The sequence below is a fragment of the Perissodus microlepis genome, chromosome 17, assembly GCF_051167445.1.
Source record: "Perissodus microlepis isolate ML-2025 ecotype Zambia chromosome 17, ASM5116744v1, whole genome shotgun sequence".
In the NCBI taxonomy this organism is placed as follows: Eukaryota; Metazoa; Chordata; class Actinopteri; order Cichliformes; family Cichlidae; genus Perissodus; species Perissodus microlepis.
The window spans coordinates 37,940,651-37,954,964 of record NC_140477.1 but is presented as its reverse complement, the minus strand read 5'-3'; the positions used below and the strand labels follow the sequence as shown (position 1 = coordinate 37,954,964).

At 42.1% G+C, this 14,314-nt stretch overlaps 1 long non-coding RNA gene across 1 annotated transcript; it reads right to left on the bottom strand.

The window, feature by feature from the left end:
• Positions 1 to 2,417: 2,417 nt before the first annotated feature.
• LOC146370075 (uncharacterized) lies at positions 2,418 to 5,822 on the bottom strand. The gene is made up of 3 exons (XR_014797396.1): positions 5,160 to 5,822; positions 4,737 to 4,805; positions 2,418 to 4,424 (listed from the first exon to the last, which is right to left on the bottom strand). It is a non-coding gene; the product is annotated as an uncharacterized LOC146370075 (long non-coding RNA).
• Between the last annotated feature and the right edge of the window lie 8,492 nt (positions 5,823 to 14,314).

Sequence of the window (14,314 nt, the reverse complement as noted above, 5' to 3'; positions counted from 1 at the left end):
TGTGTCAGTGACGTAAAAGACGGATTTAATGCGACATGACCATCAAACAGCAGTCGCTTTCTAAAACATCGGATATGTGTCGGATTCAGGACCACATACGAAAGTGACCCAGATCGGATTTGAAAATATCGGATTTGTGCCGTTCACACTGTCACACCATGATCGGATATGGGTCGCATAGGGTCAAAAAAGTCGGATTTGATGCGCTTTCGCCTGCAGTGTGAACGTAGCCTAAGTGACTTTAACAATATTATCAATTTTAATATCGGTCTAGTGACATTACGTTATGTACGCAGCACGCAATAGATCCACATATTTTAGAAGCCAAAGGTTCAAATTAGTTGGGAGCACCTTCACTTAATTATAACAGTGGTTTTGTTAGGAAAACAGTTCTGTATACCGGATACTAAATTGCGTTACGGCTAACGTATCTAACATAGCTAACCGTTATTGTTAGCACAACATTAATAGCAAGCTGCAATGACGAGTAACAAAAACAAAAGAGTAAAAAGGTTTTAATGAAAATGTTTTACCTTTTCCAACAGTCCCAGAATCCAGAGCTTCAAAGACCAGCAGGTACTGAAGACTTTATCCGCTTCACTGTCACCGTCCGTGAGAAAGAGTTTTTTCCCCCCTTAGAAAGGTCAAGGCCCGCAGCTCGCGCAATCTGTCTGCGCATGCGCATCCCAACGATTGACCCCCCCTCCCCTCTGTTTCGGGAGGTTGCCATAGTTTGACGTGTTCTAACGTCACTCTCTCTCTCTCTCTCCCCCTGTCATTTATTTGGCTCGAAACACATTAACAAATTGCTCAGTGATGAACAAGTACTCAGATCATTTACCTAAGCAGTGTGCTTTGTCAAAACGAAGTGTGTGTTCATTACACTGACATTCTGTTGTGCAATTGTTATTTACTTGTATTTTATAATTTGACTTTACATACTGCTGGGTGGTTTGTAAAGTTTACAATAACTAGTATTATCATTATGCTATATTTTCTAATATATACAATAACCTCAAAAGTAATGCCTTGAAGCAGAAAATAGTAATACTTTATTAAAATTTAAAACTAAAGTAGAGTATTTGAATGTGTGCATTGTGTCTACTGTTTGTTAACTCATCACATTCATAAACTTCTTAATGATAAACTCCATAGTCCATATAAATTCCATATTATTTACCACATTATTTGTGATCAATGGGTTTGCGGGGTTAGGGGTGTTGGGGGTAGGGTCTTTAGGCTTTGGCCCCCACCCCTGCCACCAGTATATTTTTAAGCAAGTATTTCTAACTTTTATTTGAATATTCAGTTTCCTATCATCTGCTCTTAAAGGGTAACCCGCCCTCCCCCTTCGCACACACATGCACACAAACAAAACACACAGTATAATTCACAGCCTCATTATAGTGAATAAATATTTATGCCATTTTACACCATCAAACTTAGCTAAGGATGAAGAACCTTTTGTTCTTTAAAGAACCATTTGTAATACCTAAAGAACCATCTACAAAATAAAAAGGTTCTTTGACGTATGATGGTTCTTTAAAGAACCACGAAGACATCTGAAGAACCATTTAAGAACCATAATTTTTCTGAGAGTAGGCTATAAATGTGCTTCTATAAAGTGCTGCAGGAATAAAACTGAAAACCCTGAAATAGGTTTGCATGTTGCAGCATGCAGGCTCTGTGGGGCTGCGGTGACACACTCAGACGGTAACATGTTTGAAGAGGTCTCTCCTCAGAGGGCAAAGAAGGTCATGATACCAGCTGTCAGCTGACATTTTCATTCAGAGGTGATGCAAGAAACTATTGAAAGTACAAATGTAAAACTATTCACCATCTTGTATAAAAACACTTCCCTATATATGTAACTTAAGCTTTGAAACATTTGGAGCTGTAGCAAAAACACAGACTTTGGAAACAGATCTTTGCTTCAGTCTTCAAGGCAATAACGTCACAACAGCTTCACCTACAACCATTCACCTGTGCTATAGCTCCACCTACTGGACTTATTGGAGCAGACACATTAAAAATAAATCAATAAGAAATCATCCCTACCTTGACTGTGATGGCGATGGGCGTCCTCTGACAGCGTGTTGTGCCCCAGGTAGAATCGGCCTCGTTTCACAATAATATTAGTTCTGCTTTTCTCTTCACGAGAGGAGCAGAGCGGACACGAGCGTGACGGGCGTCGCGTTCATGTCATCTGTTGTTTTTAAATGTGCTATGGAAAATAACTTTTGAATTGAATTGAATGTTTGTCCATAAAGCACCACAGCACGTTTGGACGAAACGAAACACGTCAGACCAGCTGTCAGCACCGTGGTGGACGGATGATGATCTGGGCTCCGTGCAGTGACTCAGTAAAGCATGAACTCCTCTGTATACAAATGTATTCTAGAGTCAGATGTGAGGCCATCAGCCACAGGACAATGATACCAAGAAGAGTGCCAAATCTCCAAAAGAAAGGCTGAAAAAGAAATGTGGTGCAATGCTCCAGTCAGTCCAGACCTCAGCCTGACTGAGAAGCTGTGGTGGGACCTTCAGAGAACGGTGCTGAAACCGACTGAAGAGTTGAGTCTCAATGATGAGACTAATAACATCTACAGGGCGCACGCACGAGGCATTGACGATGACGTGAGCATGAGCAGAGACAAACTGAGGGCTTAAATAGACAGGATAATGAGAGGATGAGAAACAGGTGGAAACACGGCTGGAACAAATCTAACTAATGAAACAGAGGAAGTAAGGTGGCAGTTAGTACAGTAGAGTTTTTATTTTCATTTTTATAATACTAAAAATGAAATGCACAGTGCAGAGATTACTTGAGAAACTGTAGGACAGCTTCTGTGTGCATCCTGTGAAGTGTGGGGTGTGTGAACAGGGAACATAGGAGGGGGCTAAGCACACATCCCTGTGGCGTTCCTGTGTTTCAAATGAGTGATGAGGAAGTTTGCTTATCAACTCTCACCACCTGGGGCCTGTTTGTGAGGAAGCAGAGAATCCATCTGCAGATACATGTTCCCAGCCCAAGGTCAACAAGCTCCCAGGCAAGTTTTGAGGGGATGATGCTGTTAAATGCTGAGCTGTAACCGATGAAGAGCATTTTTGCATACATATTTCTTTTTTCCAGGTGAGTGAGTGTGCATTGCAGATTTGTGGGAAAACAGACTACATGTCAGGTGGCTTCACTTAGCTTGACACAGTGTTTTCTTCTTACCATGAAGTTCAAGTAAAATCTCTCTCCACGGTGAGCAAAGTGCCAGAAACACTCCAACCCAGCAGCAGGAAGCACTATAGCAAAGTCGTACTGGTCAGAACCCCAGAACAGCTCCTGGTCTGTGACGTCGGGGCGGGCGTTTGTCTGGGGAACCCCATGAGCTGAGCCCCAAAATAAAAAGCCCAGAAAGAAGCAGGGAATCCAGCACAGCATGTCTAAAACATGGAAAGGTGAGAGTAGAGTCTGTGCTGCAGTGCGAATAGATCAAAAATGATTAACCACCCCTGAAATGTCGCCTCCTCTGGTGGGAAAACTGGACGGGCTGCACAGATGGAAGCACTGCTGATAGAGAGGAAAACCCTGCAGGAGGGAAACTCTCCAGGTGATCCAAACAAATGAACCTTGAAACTGTTCCACAGACAGATCCCGACTGCTTAAAGGCATCCTGTGGAGGTTTGGACCACCAGTTCAGTAATATTTGACCATGTGGTGGATGTACATTTAGATTATTCTCATGGCCGTCATTCACATTTCAACATTTACATGAATCCATTGATCCACTGGTGAAGAGGAAACAGCAGACATATGCCAACAGGAGAGTGGGTGTGTAGTGCTGAGAAGAAGGTCTGTTTGATACATGTTTTACATGATAAAACTTGTTTCCATTCTAGACAAAGATAATAAAGATAATACAAAAAGTATTGTTGAAATGATGGTTTCATTTATAAAGGGAAAAACACTCTCCAAACCTGCCCTGTGTGCAAAAGTAACTGCCCCCTAAACCTAATCACTGGTTATGCCACCCTCTGCAGCAGGAACTGCAGTCACGTGTTTGTGGTCCTTCAGTGAGTCTTTCACATCACTGTGGAGGAATCTTGGTCCACTCTTATTTGGAAGATTGTTGGAATTCAGACACATTTTTAAGGTCACGCTGACGCACCTCAGTCTGATTTCAGTCCAGACTTTGACTCGGCCACTCCAAACACTTCATCTGTTTTTGGACTCATTGAGAAGTCGACTTGCTGCTGATCATGGTGCTGCTGTATAACTGGAGTGCTTTTGAACTTCAGGGCACAAACTGATGGTCAGACATTCAGGACTGTCAGGTAGAGAGTAGAATTCAAAAGGGCCAGAGCCTCTCTTTAAGAAATGTCACTTGACATCTGCAGCACTCAGTCTGCTGCGGCAAGCGTGCTGCTGCAGTCTGTTGGGGGGCATCATCAGGAACAAGGATGCAAGGAGAGGAGACAAACTAGTGAGGAATGCTGGCTCTATAATTGGAGCTGCCACACGCACACACACACACACACACACACACACACACACTGACAGACGCACACACACACACACACACACACTATTATTTATCCTTGTTGTGCAAACAAGCTGCAAAACTTAATAAATGTAGAATTTGAAAAATAACAAACCTTAAAAGAAACACTAGGTACAGATACATGAGGACCTGTGATACGGTGATACTTTTGGTAAACAACCATTTGACTAACATGTGTCTCACCTGCTCTTGTTCATCTCTGTTCTGTCCTCATTCTCCCTCTCTCTCTGTTCCTCTCTCTCCCTCTTTGTGCTGACAATCATCAAATATACAGTTGAAACCAGATATTTACAAACTCTTCAGATAAAACACTTTTTTAATTGTAACATCAAATCAGACTAAATGTTTATTTTTTTTAGATTGATAAATATAAAAAACACATTTGTTAACTTTAAGAGTAAAGAGAGAAATTGTCTGTATTTCTTAATTGTAAATGGCACCAAATTGTATTCAAAATTGAGCCACACTTATGGAGCTCCACAATTCTTTTTCTGGTGTTTTGGTTGACATCTCTTGATTTTCCCATTTCAAAGAAACAGGCTCTGTGTTTTACCTTATATGCATCCACAGGTGTGCCACCAATTTACTCACATGGACTCTACTAACCTATCAGAAGCTTCTTCAGCTCAGAATGGAATCGTCTTGTCATGAACTGGCTGTGTGGAGGCAGATGAGGACCCAAACGCAAAACTCACGGAGACAGGAACTGAACTCAAAATCACTGCTTTATTGCAGGCCTTTAAAACGAAACAGAACTAAACTGGGAATACTAACAGAAGACCGAGGGAACACAGAAAGACACGCAGGTTCGGGGAGGAGACATTGACGACGCGACACTGAACTGAGGGAGACATGCACATAAATACACAGAGGGTTAACGAGGGAAGTGGGAGCACACGGGGAACACAGCTGACACAGATAATCATAACGAGACAGGGCAGGAGTGAACACAACATGACACATACTGACGAGAGACTGTCAAAGTAAAACAGGAAGTACACAGAGGTTCAGACAGGAGGAGAGAGAGCACGGGGAGAACACAGACATAACGGGCTGGGGAAAACATGGAATAAAACACAAGGAGAGACGAGGGCTCACAGATACACAGGAGCACACAAGAGGTAACCAAATAAGGAACATCTTAACAGAACCTAGGAACCACGGCATAAATAAGGAGCAAAATACAAAAATACAAGAAAACTAAGAATGCTGGGCCAATATGGCCCAGGATCATGACACGTCTGGAGTTTCTTATTTCTTATTAATTAACAATAAACTTAGTGTACATGTGCTCCTACATTTGATGAAAGTGATAAAAATAGAAGCTCTGTCTCTCTTTATTCTGACATTTAACTAATTCAAAAGATATTTCAATATTTATTTATCCAAAACAAAACAAGTTTACTCTAAATTGATGTTGTACAGTAAAAGAAAATGTTCTTGTGTTTTCCATAAAGTGTAAATATCTGGTTTAAACTGTGAATATACTGCTGTGTATTGAAGTTCCTCTTGTTTTGCATAGAAATATACTGAACAACATACAAAGCATAATATATAAAATAACATCTACCAGAGTTTTTTCTTTGAAAGAAGCCCCTTATGTCCATTCTTGTATATCAGTGCATTACTGAAACCGATTTATTTAGCCGTGGAGGGAAACAACTGAAAATATGAAATAAACACACATGTAAGCTAAGACTCTCTAAAGAAACAGCATTGTTGTTGTTCGGCTTTTCATTTCACCATTTGTTGATTCACTTGAAGAGCAAGTAACGTAATATGGGTCAAGTGATCAGTTTGATATCAATCTTTCGTGATACACCGTCATATTTACATTATTTGTACAGTACGAATGATTTGCTTTGGTACCTGGTCAAACTTCAGCTCTCCTCTGTCTGCCTGGCTCCGTTTCTCCAACAGCGCACTCGTAGGCAGCAGCTGCCCCCCCCCCCCGCTTAGTGCCTGAGCTCGGGTCATACCAATATTAGGGGGGATTTACGCACAGTCGTAAATTCCCACAGTGTGCACTATGTGCTTCGAATATTGTGTGTAGTTTTTTGCTTTATACAGTTGTCAGCCAGGCATCTAACTATGAAAAAATTACACTCCAAAAGACCCCGGGCTTCTGACAAAACAACCCGGGCTTAAGCCCAGTAAGCCACCCCCCCCCGCTCCGCCACTGATCACCACCAGCTGTTGCTAAAAGCACCTTTGTTAGATAGCAAAGTATTTACAAACTAGATAGCGAAAATTTCTGAAGAAATTTTAAGTGTGCCTATGCTACTGCCGGATTAGATGTCCGAAGACATCAGGATGTATGTGTTTGGAGCAAAAAACTGTTGAGTTTTAAGCAGAGAGTCATCAGCTGTTCCTGTACTCAGCTGTTAGGGCCGGTTGCTATAGTAACTCCTGTGTGTGGCAGGAGGGGATGGGACACACACACACTGCAGTTAGGGTCAGACACAGAGATGGGCAAACAGGAATTAAGCTCTGAAACAAATGCTTCCCAAGAGAAAACTTCCAGACTACAACATATTAAAATGCCTGTAGAGTGTATTATACTGACGTGGTAACAGTGTAAAGACACCCTTCGATGTTAAATTTGAGCTGAAAATTGAGAGCAGTTTTTGAATGGCATTTGTTTGATGGCATTTGTGAGAAAACCGTAAATCTGATCTCAATGAGGAAGACACTGGATGAAAGAAGACAACGATAGCTACGTTTTGATGTATAAATTATAGATGTAGGGCAAACGGTTTGGGTGGGACAGGACGAGAAAAACAAATTTTTTAAATTATTGTCCACACTCTAGTTTTATGGCAGTTGACAGTGGCGCGAACATTCCGTGAAAATCTTAATTTTCCTAAAACTTAAACTGCTCTTGTGAACCAACAGTAAAAGATATCGCAACGAGGATTTGGGCAATAAAAGTCCAAAATCTTGTGACCCGTTTAAAGTTTAAATGACGTTTCTACAACAAAGTATGGCCGAGCGGTAGGCCTTCAAAGTGGCCTGTGTTGGCGCCTTTTTTCGGGCCCTTCCCCATCGAAATGAATGGGGAAAATGGGGTCTTTTTTTGGGAATTTTGGGAAAACCGTGCGACGAATCTCTACCAAGAGTCATAATAATAAGAATAATAAATCTGTCGAATAGTAATAAGTGTGCCATTACATAGGCACACTTAATAATTCTCCCGTTCATTGATCTGAGCATGCGCAGAATGATCCACAGCGCTCCTTTGATCCTTTGATCTTCTCAAAGGATCATTGTGACGTCACGGCGACATCACATTCTCTGCCACACCCACCAAGTCCTTAAATAGAGGAGGTCCTTTAACAGTTTACATCAGAAGGAGCCAGTTGTTTTAGACAAAGCTGACCTTTGCATTGAAATCATTCAGAGATTTAACTTTTTTGAGCTTTAAACCTCCAAAGAAATGTCACAGGGAACGTCGAATAATCCATCTGGAAGCAGAGATCAGTCAGACTTGCTGCAGTATACGGCAGTTGAAGCTCTATGTAGAGTTAAGAGACAAATCACAGACGTCATTGAAGATAACGCAGAACTCGGGCAACAGAACACACAATTCAGGGAACAGAACGAAGAACTCAGGCAACAGAACAGACAACTCAGACAAGCGAACACACAACTCAGAAGAGAAGACAGAGCTGTCACAGAATTAAATCAACGATTCACACAATGCAGGCAACACAGCGCAGGACTCTGGCAAGTAAACACACAATACCGGCAAGTAAACACACAACTCTGGCAAGATAATATACAACTCAGTGAAGAACACACAAAACTCTGGCAAGAAAACACACAACTCCGGGAAGAAGACACAGAACTCAAGCAAAGAAACACAGAACTCAAGCAAAGAAACACACAATTGAGGCAAGAGAACGCAGAACTCAGAAAAACTTTGGAAAATCTTCAGGGCCAAGCGGTACATGTACAACGGACAACAGAAAGAGAACCTCCTAGACCTGAGGAGGCTGACAACCTTTCGTAGTCAGCAGCTGCTTTCTGGGTCACCTCTAAGATTTTTGGCTGAAGGGATCGCCTTCAGCCAAAAATCTGAAGGCGATCCCCGCTCTGTGGGGTCATGATTATTATCATGACGCTCTGTGGGGTCATGATTATTATCATGACGCTCTGTGGGGTCATGATTATTATCATGACCCCACAGAGCGGGGATCGCTTGCGTGTGCTTGCATGCACACGTCCCATCGACAATTGTGGATTGTGGTCCACATCCACAATTACAGCTCTACTGTAATTGTGGATGTGGACCAGTTACCCTTTAAAAACAGTAATGATCTTTTCCAGCCACAGTCCACCTTCATCCTGGCGTTGTTCCCGCTGGTGCAGGGTCCGCTCCTCAGCAAAGGGTTCTCCGTTTGGTTCTGTCCAAGGCGTCCTCAGGTGACGCGTTGATGGTCTTAATGTCTTCCTTGATTTTGTCCATCCACCGTTTTTTCGGTCTGCCTCGAGGCCGGCGTCCGTCTGGGTCGATCCTTAATAGTCGTTTTTGCTGAGTTCTCATCGCTTCGAATCACGTGTCCATACCACCTCAGGCGGGATTCGAGCATCTTTTGAACTCGAGCCACAGTCCACCGACCTGTCATAAATACGCTGTGCTCTCCTTTATGTTTGATTTTATTTTGCCCCTCACCTCCCAACCAGTCATGGCAGAAGACCGCCCCTCCCTGAGCCTGGTTCTGCCAGAGGTTTCTTCCTGTTAAAAGGGAGTTTTTCCTCTCCACCGTTGCCAGAGTGCTTGCTCATAGGGGATCATTTGATTGTTGGGGTTGAATTTTTGGATTTCATTTCATTGGCTTGAACTGAAAAACCTAAAAATTCAGCTGAGGGGTTCACATAGTGGAGAGCACTACATTTGTTAACTGCACTTTTTTTATTTGTAGATTTTGTAGTTCTTCCTACTACAAAAACTACAAATGAAAACAAGGCAGTTAGCAGCAAATGAAAATAAATAAAACACATTAAAAAAAAATCTGCTACTGCTCTGTGTGTTTACTTCAGTGTATGTTTTTGTGTTAGACGATTATAGATTGTCCTGACGTGTCCACAGACGTGTGGATTTGTGTGCTGCTGTGTTCACTTGTGTGTTTTTGTGCACTCGGGAGGACGGTACCTGTCTCGTCGTCATCTCGTAGACAAATATTTGACGACGTCTAGAAGAGAAGTCTGAGTCGCCGTCCAAACGTCTGCCTGCAGCACAACCTCCGTCTCTCAGCGCTCGGCATGCACGCTGAATAAGAGCCCTCAGGTGAACTTCTCTCACCTGCATAAACACTTTGCATCGGTTTCTCGGCTGCAGGTCCATGAAGGCCCTTTTGGAGGAATGTTATGGTCTGACCTTCATCCTTCAGCTCACTCTGAACTCTCTGAGCAGCTCTCTGGCGTCTCTGTGAGGACCTGCAGGAAGACTTCTCCAGACTTTTCCTTCTGTTGATGATGTTGATGACTCCACACTGTTTATGTCCTGCTGAGCTTTGTGCTCTGGGAATGCCAGACCATGACTGATAGTGTTATTGTCTTATATCTCACGTCACGGCTTATATCTGAAGTCCTGCTGGCAGAAATGCCCTTCAGTCAGAAAGGTTGATGGTCAGGATGAACCTGGACACTTCTTTGTACACGTGTGTCGTATCTTTTGAATGATAAGTACTGATAGAGACAGACGTGAGTCAGTATTTATATTTCTTGCAGCCTGTTAGCACTGTACCTCCTGCCTTTCCAAACGGCTCTTCTGTGTTTCTGTCTCATCGTTCTGCTGATGAACATTTGTCGCCCACCGTGATCTCAGCACGTCGTCCTGGTTCTGGAGAGCAGACGTGTGTTGATCTGAGTCCTGTGATTTCCAGTAGTGATTTATTCCCAAGACAAAATCAAATCGTCCTCTGCTGCCGTGTTTTTGCACATATATTGTATTTTAGATTAGAATTGAGAGAGATAGATAGATAGATAGATAGATAGATAGATAGATAGATAGATAGATAGATAGATAGATAGATAGATAGATAGATAGATAGAGATATATATCTGGTCAAAGAATATAACTAAATTTATATTTAACTTACAATAAATCACTAGTTGTTCAGTCCTAGCTGTCGTTATCAGTTACTGCCAGTTATTCCTCTGCTGCCCATGGTTTACAGTCCACATAAACAGGACTGAATCATCAGCAGAAGAAACAGAAAACAGGTCTCTTGCCACTGTTTGCTACTTTTGTAATTGCTGATAGGAATTTGTGACAGGTCGGAGGCACGGCACGACCACGACTCAGCATTCTGTGGCATTTCCCTTTTATTCTCGTTAGCTGTACACACACTGATGGCTCAGCTTTCCAGCCAAACACATACCAACAACAAACACACAACAGGCCCTAGTTCATTTAAATGAGAGTACGTTTTGCTCTAATGAGTTTGCATTCAGTATTTAAAATTCAAACTGTTAACATAAAATGTTATTGTTAATAAATTGTTATTGTTTACATGTTTTTTTCTTGTATTGTTGATGTGTATGAAGTATATGTATATCTGTATGTTGTCCTGTCTTAGTTTGTCTTGTTTGCCAAGTTTGTCTTGTCCCGTGTTCCCACTCGTGGCCCGCACCTTGTCGTGGTGAGTGGGCTTTCAACTAAGATGGGCTGTCCTTCTGTTGTCATATGTTGAAAAGAAAGCAAAATGCTACTTTTTACTACTCGGATCAAATGTATTCATGTTTAAATACTGTGGGTAATGTAATCTAAAGAAGTAGTCAGGGTGTGGTCCTTCTCAAATTTCCTTCATCCGAGTTTTTGTGCTCGTCTGTCTGCCTCTGTTCTAGGTTCACAGGACATGCAGATGAGATGCTTCTCTTGGGTTTCATATATAAGCAACACACGTCCTGGTTTATGTCACAGTCTTTGGTAAGTTTTACAGTCCAAATTTATTGACTGGTGTTAAGGTTCAAATATTAAGGAGGGATATAGGAGGAAATCCAAATAACAACACTGGTCCGGCCGGAGTAGTCAAAACGATGATTTTAATGAACACACGCAGCGTGGGGAGATGTACACCGCATAACATCAGCTGTAGATCTCCGCCCAAAAAACTACACAGGAAAGGTTTTATAGCATCAGGGCATATTTACTGACGCCCCCTCATGCCTCAAGCAGATACAATACATGCATACGTCAAATCAAAACCACAATGACTTTTAACACAGTTTGAAAGAACATCGTCTCCGTCTCCACGGCAGGTGCATCCTGTCGCTGCCGGACGCCCGTTTATCGTCTTGGAACATCAGCAGCGGTTCTGCAGCAAACTGTTCTTTTGCAAACTCAATTTCGCAGCGACAGGCATAACATGATTAAACTTTTACCTACAAATGAGTCTATCTACTTATGTGTGTGTATGTGTCGACCTGACATGCACTCAGTTTCACCTCTCCCCTCACCAGCTAAACCTTGTAACCTTTTCCCCAGACAGAAGGCCAGCACAACTGAAACTATATGTGTAATATATTGAATAAATGTTTTAATCAAATGATACTACTTAAAACTTAATAAAAGAATATAAAAGTATAAAAGATAATAATGAATAACCTGGTTATTCAAGTAGCATCATCCAAACAACTCCTCAAAATAGCAACCAAAATGCACACTTTACAGAGGAAACAAAGACACTTTAGAAGTATACTTCCTGACTTATTCTCAGTCAACTGTTACCAAGCAAACTCAAACACAGCAGGTTGCTGAATACACTCAGGTCTCTGCTCAGCTACTATTCTTGCTGTAAGACTAACCTTCTAAGCTCCACGTCACTCACACTCTGCTTAGTTTCACTTTCACTCAAACGCCTGCACTTCCTGTCAAGACTTTCAGGCCCAGACTGTAGTCAAAGTTGAGCCTTTCTTTTATAATGCAATGTAATCTGCATATAAACATTGAAGATTATCAAAAGCATTTAAGATTATAGATTCAACTCAACAGTTTAAAGTGGTTATCACTGCTCCTGTACTAAAGGCTAATTAATTGGGTGCCAATATGTTTAAACCTCTGAATGCAATATCAATACTTGTAGATTATGTTATTAATGCCATGGTAATATGAACAATAGCAGTAAAATAATTTCTCTGATCCCAATACTGGTTACTTTTTAATGTTAGATTTAACTAAATATAAAGCGTTTTAAGATAAAGGACAAGTTAAGTCTTGTTTTGTGCAGGGCTGATCAAATTTTGTCAGTACCATACTAATTAATCTAAGCCTCTGGACTTCTTTCAGTTTCTTGAAGATGTTTCACCTCTCCCACATGGCTTATAAGTCTGGGACTCTCCACCATTTGATCTTAGAACTGAAGAAGCTTCTCGGACGAGACGTGAAACGTCTTCAAGACACTTAAAAAAGTCCAGATGCTTTTCTTTCCAAGCTCCTTAGACTACGATGACCTGGTGGACTGAGAAACTTCACAGACACACTAATTCCTCCTTGCCAATTATCAGCTTAATAGAATTGTGTAACAAAATGTGCTGAATGTCATATAATTAACAAGAAAGCAGAGAAACTAAGGACTTATGGTTTGAGGCATAAACTTCTTAACAAACTGATTTTAATTATTCTCTCCTCTGTTTGTGATTTTTAGGAGCCGTCTTCAGATTGAGACCTCAGTGGCAGTCAATGACATGATGGACATGCCATCTATTTGAAATGCTGATTTATTTTTTTAAATATATTTGGCACGCAGACTGGGGGGAGCCAGGATCAAACCACCAACCTTCCAGTCAGAAGATGACCAGCTGCACTTCCTGAGCTACAGCCACCCCAAATTAACAATATAAGTCTTTCTTTAGTAATTAATCAAATAACAATGAATTTCACAAATTCCTCCTTTTTTTGTTAACACACCAAAAACTCACAATTAATAAAAAGCAGTTATATGTGAGTAATGCGCAGGTGCTCATCACATCCATGAACATGCTTGGACTTCTGTGCCGCTCCTCTCCACCTGTACTGAAATTCACCTGCCCTGCTTCAGGTGTCTCAGTGCAGCAGCTCCACCTACTGGTCAGAGCAGTGAATCTCAGTGTAAGTGTTACTGAACAGGACATCAGCCTCCTCCTCCTCCTCCTCCTCATCACCTCCTTCTTCTTCTTTGTTTTAATTTCAAGCCATTCCCTGGTAAAATCTTCTGACCCGTGATCTCCTCTCACTTTCCACAGGCACACCTGATTGGCCAGCCTCTACGCCTCTCCGAGTCATGTGACTGGATCACGTGAAGAAGCGTCTCTGTTTCCGTGACATCAGTTCAGTGGTGTTCTGTGTATGTTTGATATCTCTGCCTGGACGTCCAGCCAACTGCTCCGACCCTCGCTGGACCGGATCCTGGTCCCGTTGGGTTTTGCTGGTTCTGGCCGGTCCCGTTGGCCAACAGGTGCTGCTGGGATGCAAGTGGGCAGAGCTCACAGTGACGTACCTGCAGGGACGACTAGGTGACCTCTGACCTCTTTCAGACGGACGGGCTCAGCTCCGGATGACATCACACCGTTACCTGGATGCATCTCAGCTTCACCTGAAATAAAGAGAACACTGGATGAAGGAGTGCCGGCCAATCAGAGGGCAGTATTCAGACTGCTTCCTTGTACTGACTGAGTGACAGGCTCCTCCTCCTCAGTGTGTGTGTGTGTAAATACTGTACAGAGGAATTATTTTAAAGAGCCTGTTGGATGATGTTGGATTTCCTATTCTTCTTTTT